This window comes from Natator depressus, chromosome 8, assembly GCF_965152275.1.
Source record: "Natator depressus isolate rNatDep1 chromosome 8, rNatDep2.hap1, whole genome shotgun sequence".
Lineage (NCBI taxonomy): Eukaryota > Metazoa > Chordata > Testudines > Cheloniidae > Natator > Natator depressus.
This window is the reverse complement of record NC_134241.1, coordinates 78528099-78536760: the sequence shown is the minus strand read 5'-3', so window position 1 is coordinate 78536760 and position 8662 is coordinate 78528099.

Here is an 8662-nt window from a genome sequence, read left to right as displayed (position 1 = left end):
CTTTTTCTCAATCCAGCCAACAGTGGAGGGGTCAGGAAACTTCTTACTGTTCAGTGTTGTTGTATTTATTTAACATTTAATGCTTTCTTATCTGTCCATCCATACTTTTGGATCAGATGTGCAGCTGGTGTAAACTGGCATAGCTCCATTGACATCTAAGTAATCAGACACAGAGATATTCTTTCTTACCGTCTGAGGATAAAATACTTACATAGGTAACTATTTCCTTCTGTTTTGATGTTCTCAGTGAGGATTTATGAAAAGTGGAGCTCAATACACAAAGGACGCTTAGGATCTTTTGCTTTTCCACATTGGGATTGTCTTTAAGAGGAAGGGAAAGTGAACTGAGATTAAGGGGGAAAGATGACGCATATGTACCACAGGTTTTTAAAATCACTTGCCTATGTATTAATGGATCTGATTCTCTTTCCTCTCACTGACATGATTATCTATTGATTAACGGTGTAGAGAGGTCAATTTCAAAGTTCTCACAAAGGTCCTTTGTTCCACTTAACTTCTCTTAAACCCAGTTTATGCAGTGCAAATACTTCATGCTGGCCTTCTGCAGAGGGTGAATTTCACCCTGAGCTCCCACGACCATTCTAAATGCCTTCCAAAACCATGAGACAGCTCCCATCCCTGCTACAAAGAGTTCTCGGAGCATCTCATAAAATCTAGGACACTCCCTAAACACACAGTGTGAGATACAGCACATACGAGGTGCAGTAGAGGGGGTAGAGCAAGGAGAAGACGCTAATGGCAGTGTGGTGGGAAACAAGTAGGAATGATGTGGTGGGAGGAGATTGTGAGGAAGACATTGCATGGCTGGGAAGAAGGTGAGAGGGACTGGAGGAGGAAGGAGATACCTGTCAGCCAAGTTGGAGGAAGGCTGGGGCGCAGGAGAGAAGGGATAGAATTCAGTGAAAATCAGCAGGAAACAGATGTTCATAATTCAGCAAGGATGGTGCCCCAGAGCTAGACCACTGGTAAGGCCAGGAAGGGGTGTGGAATGGTCACTGCTTTGACTCCTGGGGAGTTACTCCTGATTTACACCAATAAAAATGAAAGGGAAATCAGGCCCTGCATATTTAGTTATATCTGAGCTGTTGACTAAGCTCATATGATGATGTGCGTAACTGCGTGGCTTGCAACCCCTGACTGTATTACATTTATATTTGGATCTTGAGACTCTGTGAGAATGTATTGTATGAACCAAGCTTCTAAACTAACAGATCACTTTCTATCCCTCATCCTGTATTCACTGCAGAGACTGGGGTATGGAAGCAGGGAAGTACTTACTCCTGTTTGTGCATCACAATGTATATTCTGATTATTATTATGATTTGTATTCTGGTAGGACATAGAGACCCCAATCAGGATCAGGGTCCCATTTGGGAAGGCTTGGTACAAACAGATAAGGAGACATAGCCCCTGCCCTGAGGAGTTTACAGGCACAAATGAATCAGTTTGGTAAAAACTGTAGGGGGGGAAGGAAGGAGGGAAAGGATGACACATTAAGTTGTTAGGATAACAAGATATCTTAATTAATTCTGTGGTGATAGGCTTGCGTGGTGTGAAATTACACTGTCTTCAGTAGTATACACTGGGGGCCCAATCCTGCCATGGACGATGCACCCAAACTCAATGAGACATTTGAGTATATATAGGTTGGAATATAGGAACTGGCATGCTGGATCAGAACAGCAGTCCATCTAGTTCCATGGTTCTCAACCTGTGGTCCGCGGACCACTGGGGGTCCATAGACTATGCCTAAGATTATCCAAAGGAGTCCGCACCTCCACTTGAAAAAAATTTTAAGGGTCCATAAATGAGAAAAGGTTGAAAACCACTGACCTAGGCCAATATCCTGTGTCTGACAACAGCCATTGTCTTATGCTTTGTAAGAAAGAATAAAAACTGCCATAATGGACAACTGTGCACTAACATTTCCATGAGTTCATGTGAGGCTGGGCCCTAAGTCTTTTTGATTTGTGTTTTGTGATATTACTTTTTGGATCATTTACTAATTTACAGAATGTGCTTAAGTTGTTGTAAACTAGATTTGTCTGTTGAGAATCATTAATAGAATAGCAAATGTAATACTGTATCCTAAATGGATTAATTAATCATTGATTATAATTACATGTGCTGAATCGATTGGATACTCCACTCACTGCCATCAGGATTGGTTTGATGAGAACAACAAGGAAATCCTATCACTTATTCATCAGAAGAGAAGCACATTTTGCACTTAGCAAAATGAACCCTCTAATGAGCAAAAACAAGAGACTTATCGGCTTAAAGCTGTAGCTCAAAAGAGGCTGCATAACATCAAGAATCAGTGCTGGCAAGCAAAGGCCATGGAGATCCAGAGCTTTGCTGATGAACATGACATGAGAAGCTTTTTTCAAGCAAGGAAAGCCACGTACAGGCCAAGCTCAAGCAGCACAACTCCTCTGCAATCTCACGACAGCTCCACCCTTCTTAGGGACAATGTAGCCCTCAAGGAGCATCGGAAGGAGCACTTCAAGACTCTACTGAACTGTGAATCTGAAGTCTCAGCTGCCACCATCGAGACCATTCCTCAACACCCAGTAATAGGACCTCTTGCCAATCCCCCATCTTCTGAGGAAGTTTAGCGTGCTGTCACTCAGACTAGAAATAACAAGGTGCCAGGCCCAGATGGCATCCCTGTGGAGGTCTTCAAAGCTGATGGAATAGCACTTGTTGAAAGACTTCATCAACAACTTCTTAGAATTTGGGTTAATGAGGAAATTCTGCTCAACCTGAAGAATGCCAATATTGTGACCATTTTTAAGAAAGGGGACAAGTCAATGTGTGGGAATTACCAAGACATTGCCCTCCTCTTCATTGCCAGGAAGATCCTTGCTCACAGAGCAAGAAAACAACACCAGCCATTGTTTATTGCATTTATTGACCTAACTAGGGCCTTTGTGGAAATGGAACACAGGATCCCTTGTGCCACCGCATCCTTCAGAAAGTTGCTTCGTTGTGTCTTTATTGACAGAGATCTGCTGATGGAAACTAAGATCTTGGTCTATAATGCAGTAGATATCCCCACTCTTCTTTATGGGTGTGAGACATGGGTGACGTACCAAAGCCATCTTAAGCATCTAGAGTGGTACCACCGGCACCGCCTTACCAAGGTTCTCCGTATCAGATGGGAAGATCGTTGCACCAATGGCAGCGCTCTCTCTGCAGCTAACATCACCAGTGCTGAGGCAAAGATTATGAAACATCAACTTCACTGGGCTGGCCATTGTGTACGGATGGCTGATATTCATCTTCCGAAGCAAGTCTTCTTTTCTCAACTTAGTCATGGTAAGAGGCCCCGCAGGGGACAGAGGAGACACTACAAGGACCCTGAAAGTATATCTTAAGAAGGGAAGCATTGACCCCATAAATTGGGAAGAGCTGGCTGACCATAAACTGCAGTGGCATTGCATAATAAATCAAGCCTCACCCCGTTTTGAAGAGGATCGCCTTGCTCAAGAGGCTGAGAAATGGCAGAGGAGAAAGGAAAGCGTATAGCATCCCAGCCAGAAGTTGTGCTCTCTCCAAGCAACCATCTATCACATACGTGGAAAAACTTGTGGAGCACAGATTGGACTCCTCAGCCATCTTAAGTCTCATCAATTACATTTCCCCCCCCCCCCCAGCAGACATGATCCTCGTATCAAGGGATAGCCAGCAATGATATATAATTACATTAATCATGATTTTATATCTATATAAATCAGTGATTGATGTAATTCTGTTCTACACATATAAAAAGACTCATGCATGTTTGTTACTAAAATTAAGTGTTCACTCCAAAGTGTGAGGTGAAAATGTCCACAATGCAATGATGTTGGCCTGTTCAAAATTGCTTTGCAGTTGTCCTTGCCATGTTTTAGTGAGAAAATAACCCTTTGTCTTTGTCAGGCCTTTCAAGGGCCAGCTGAAATGACTTGGATTCAAAACCAGATGCATTTAATTTCTGTTCCTCTTTTAATAAGCGCTGCTAACTGTCTCATACAAGCCGGAGCCTAATGGAAAGCATGGAAGAAGATTTAGCGGGAGAATATACAGTATAGAAGCAAGTTTGCTACTGTCCATGGTTTTTACAATGTTTGTCTCTTCCTGTTAGCGTTGGAGTTTTTTGTGCTATCACAGTTTTTACACAACAGTCCATTCTGTGTTTATTTTGTTAAATTCTTGTTAGTGCCTCTGAAAAAAATCTATTTAACAACAGATTGGGCGTGTTTTGAAAGAGGAAGCCAAAGCCAGATGTTTTTCAGCTAACCACCCCTCCTTTTCCCCTCACCAAACTGTAACTGATGTAACGTACAGGAAGATACTGTCAAATGGACAATTCACCTCTCTGTAGCTACAGACACGCTTAGACCATTTAATCTTGGGGAAAGAGGGGTGTATGTACAGTACATACTCTGTGTGTATATGTAGATAGATGCTGTATAGTATACCACACAAATATTGACTGAAATTTAGATTCACGGTAGAAAACTATTGCCCCACAATTTAAAAAGGCAACCAGCAGTGGGATATAATGTGAAAAGCTGCCAGCTAATAACCCATTTGGGGTCACTCTATCAACCCAATCTGAATAATGGGAACGGATTGATTTGGTAAGTTGCTTTTCTTTCCTGTTGGGAATGGCTGCATTTTATTTAGTATGCTAATTGAAAATGTCATTTAAAAATGTTTTGCTTAAGCCCTTATAATTAGGAACATTGTGTGAGGGAAACTTCGCGCTATTCTTTAGGCTCCCAGCTGCATGTTCACACTTACCCCCAAAATAATGCTACCTCCTAAAAAGAAAAGGAGGACTTGTGGCACCTTTAGAGACTAACAGATTTATTTGAGCATAAGCTTTCGTGAGCTACAGCTCACTTCATCGCCACAACAGTGGTTCCTCCTAAAAAGAGTAAACCTTGTGGACGGGGACATGACTGTAAACTCCAAGCATCTGCAAAGCCCAAGGGTAACATCACTAAGGCCTTAAGCAGCCCTTGATGTCTCTGTGTGACTTTCATTGCTACTGAAGAATGGGGCTAAGACCTCTAGTGAGTTTGTCTGTGAGCACCAGTAGGAATGCTTAGTGGAATTGTAGCACTGATATGCATAGTTATGATATGAACGAACCGTCTGTTAGATCATAGAATTATAGGGTTAGAAAAGAACTGCAAGGGTCATCTAGTCTAAGCTCCAACCAAGATGCAGGATTTGTTGTGTCTAAACAGTCCAAGGCAGATGGCTGTGCAGCCTCCTTCAGAAAACCTCCAGTGAAGGAGCTTCCACACCCTCCCGAGGCATCTGTTCCGTTGCCCTACTGTTCTTACAGTTAGGAATTTTTTCCTGAGATTTAATCTAAATCTGCTATGCTGTAGTTTGAAGCCATTGCCTCTTGTCCTGCCTGCTGTGGCAAGAGAGAACAACTTTTCTCCATCTTTTTTTATGGCAGCCTTTCAAGTATATGGAGACTGCTATCATGTTCCCCCTTAATCTCCTCTTTTCCAAACTAAACATACCCTGTTCCTTCAGTCTGTGCTCATATGGCTCGCATTCCATCCTTTTGATCATCTTTGTCCCTCACCTCTGGATCCTTTCCAGTTTTTCGATATCTTTTCTATACATTGGTGACCAAAATTGGACACAGTACTACAGGTGAGGCCTAACCAACGCAGAGTAGAGCTGTACTGTCACCTCCCGTGAATTCCATACTATGCCTCTGTTAATGCAACCTAAAATTGCATTTACTTTTTTTTCCCAACAGCATCTCATTGCTGACTCATTTTGAGGCTGTGATCCACCACAACTCTCAGATCCTTCTCAGAAGTGCTGCTGCCAAGCCAGTTGTCCCCTATTCTGTATTTGTGCATTTGGTTTTTCTTCCCTAAATGTGTAGCACCTTACATTTGTCTTTGTAGAATTTATTTTGTTGTCTACAGTCCAGTACTCAAGGTTTCTCTGAATTTTAGCTCTATTCTCCAAAGTGTTGGCAACCCCCTCCCCCCCCCAGCTTTGTGTCATCTGCAGATTTAATCAGTATGCTCTCTATTCCTACATCCAGGTCATGAACAACAATGTTAAACAACACCGGACCCAGAACAGATCCCCAAAGAACCCCACTTGAGACCTCCCTCCAATCTGACATCATTTCATTAATAAAAAGAATGAGGAGTACTTGTGGCACCTTAGAGACTGATAAATTTATTTGAGCATAAGCTTTCGTGGGCTAAAACCCACTTCATCGGATGCATGCAGTGGAAAATACAGTAGGAAGAGATATATACACAGAGAACATGAAAAAATGGGTGTTCTGTGTGTGTATCTTCCTACCGTATTTTCCACTGCATGCATCCGATGAAGTGGGTTTTAGCCCACGAAAGCTTGTGCTCACATAAATTTGTTAATCTCTAAGGTGCCACTAGTACTCCTTGTTCTTTTTGCTGACACAGACTAACACGGCTACCACTCTGAACCCATTCCATTAATAGTTACTCTGTGTTTGGGGTTATTTAACCAATTATATATCCACTTAATGGTAGTTCTGTTGAGCCCGCATTTCTCCAGCCTACTTATCAGAATGTCATGTTGGGACTGTGTCAAAAGCCTTGCTGAAGTCCAGGTACATTATAAAATAAAATCTTACCTGCTAGCAAGGCAACTGCAAACATGCTGGCATTGGCATTCCTATATTCATCTCATTGCATCCCTCATTTCGAATGGCTTGCATCTAGTATTTGTATGTGGTTTTCTTCTATATTAACTCTATGTGCTATTCCCTAAGCTGAGGATGTCTGATTCTGTGCAATGGTTAAAGTGGATCAGAGTGGGAGGGAGAGCTGATCAATTTGGTGACTGTCATGATGGGTCTCAGAATCATGTGCTGATGCAGCATTGTGTCCTCTCGTGGTGCTGGATTCCCACAGGAGGAAGAGAATGGAGATGAGAGAAACGTATCTGAGTTAATGTCTCCAAGCAGAGCCAGAGTCAGTGAAAACAAAGGGTGCAGGAGTGAATGTGCGCATAGTGCCTGAGCTGCTCAGGGACACATCCCTGCTACTCCTGGTCCCCATTTCCATAAATATGCTGCCATTTAAACATGACCAAGGTTGGAAGTTGGTACTAATGTACAGTCAATAGAAATGGGGCTCTGGGATTCCCTCACCTGGACATTCTGGAAATATCTGAAACAATTTCCTGTAGTTTAGAAGATTTTAAGACATTGCAGAAGCACCAAAGCAATTAAGGCCCAAACTCTCTAACATTTCCCATCAGACATGCACATTAAAACAGAGAAAACCATGCGAAGTGCCAGCTTTTTGATGTGGGAAACTCCTCCCCTATATGTAAGAATACTGGGCTCATCTGCCACCCACGCTCAGCTTTCTGAAGCCCTTTTGAGTCCCTGAAATATAAATCAGACACCGGTATTCACTTTGGTAACAGCTCTACATTCCAAAAACATTTCTCCCCTCACTGTGTCTCTTGGATTCTCTGTCCTCCTCTTTCCTTCCCTATTTCTTGTCCCTTTTTTCCTTTCCCGCCGCTTTCTTCTATAGTCTTTCACTTTTCCCTCTGGACTGGGGGAACTCACCAGAAGAGTTGGCCGAACTTGTATCAGTGCCTGTATTGGAGGGTGTAGACCTGCCAGGTGTGGCAAAGGTGCTGGCTGCTAGGGTGTTCTGTTAGCTCTGGGGCTGGTCATCCAAGTCGAAGGGGAAGCCAAGAGCACTTCTTTTCCTCTGTGCTTGGTGGGGCAAACGAGAACATCTCCCACTGACCTTGCCATCTTTCCCATGCTTTTCTCACGTGATTATCTTGCTGCAATGCGCTCTACAAGGGGCTGCACGGTGAGTGACTCAGAAACAGAAGCAAGAGCAGCTGCATGCTTACAGTGCTGCCAGCTCTCATGATTTTTCACCTGTGACATGATTTTGGCTGGGGCTGGAGCCAATCTGGTGATAACAGATGCTCCAGCCCTCTAGTAAATTTGAGCCCTCTGCCTGCCTGCCTGCCTGCCCGCCCACTGTGGGTGAGCAGCTACAGGAAGAGTTCTCTCTCCCCCAGCAACCCCAAGCGATCCTCACAGGAAGGGAGGAGGGAACTAGAGGGCCAGTAGCTCAGCCTGGCTCCACTCCATCCACCCCGTCTCCTCCTGTGAGCAATGGTAATGGGGTGGTGCCTCTGCTCCTCTTGTCTCCCTTCCTGCAGCGCCCAGCCTGGGATGGGCCAGAGGGGGTGAACAGCCCCTGGGGCTGACCCCCCCAGCCTGGGAAAAAGGAGAGGGAACCCCACTCAGCTCCTCCCAGCCTGGGAGGGGGGTAAGAACCCCCAGGGGGAACAAAGGGGAGCTGAATTTATGAGGGTGGGGACAGGGGATGAGTAGATGTGGCGGTGAGAACTCCTGAAGAAGGGATCATCTTACCCAATAAATTGGGGAGAGTGGGCAACAGTAATTGTCTCACACACACACACTGGGGATGGCCATGGGGATTTCAAAAATCAAAGGACAGACCCAAAAAACCACAGAATATCTTTTTTTCAATATCTGGTTATTTTGGGAGTCCAACTCATGATTTTTGATCTCTGGAGGTTGTCAATGCTGAGCTTAGGAAGTGGTGTTTTACAATTA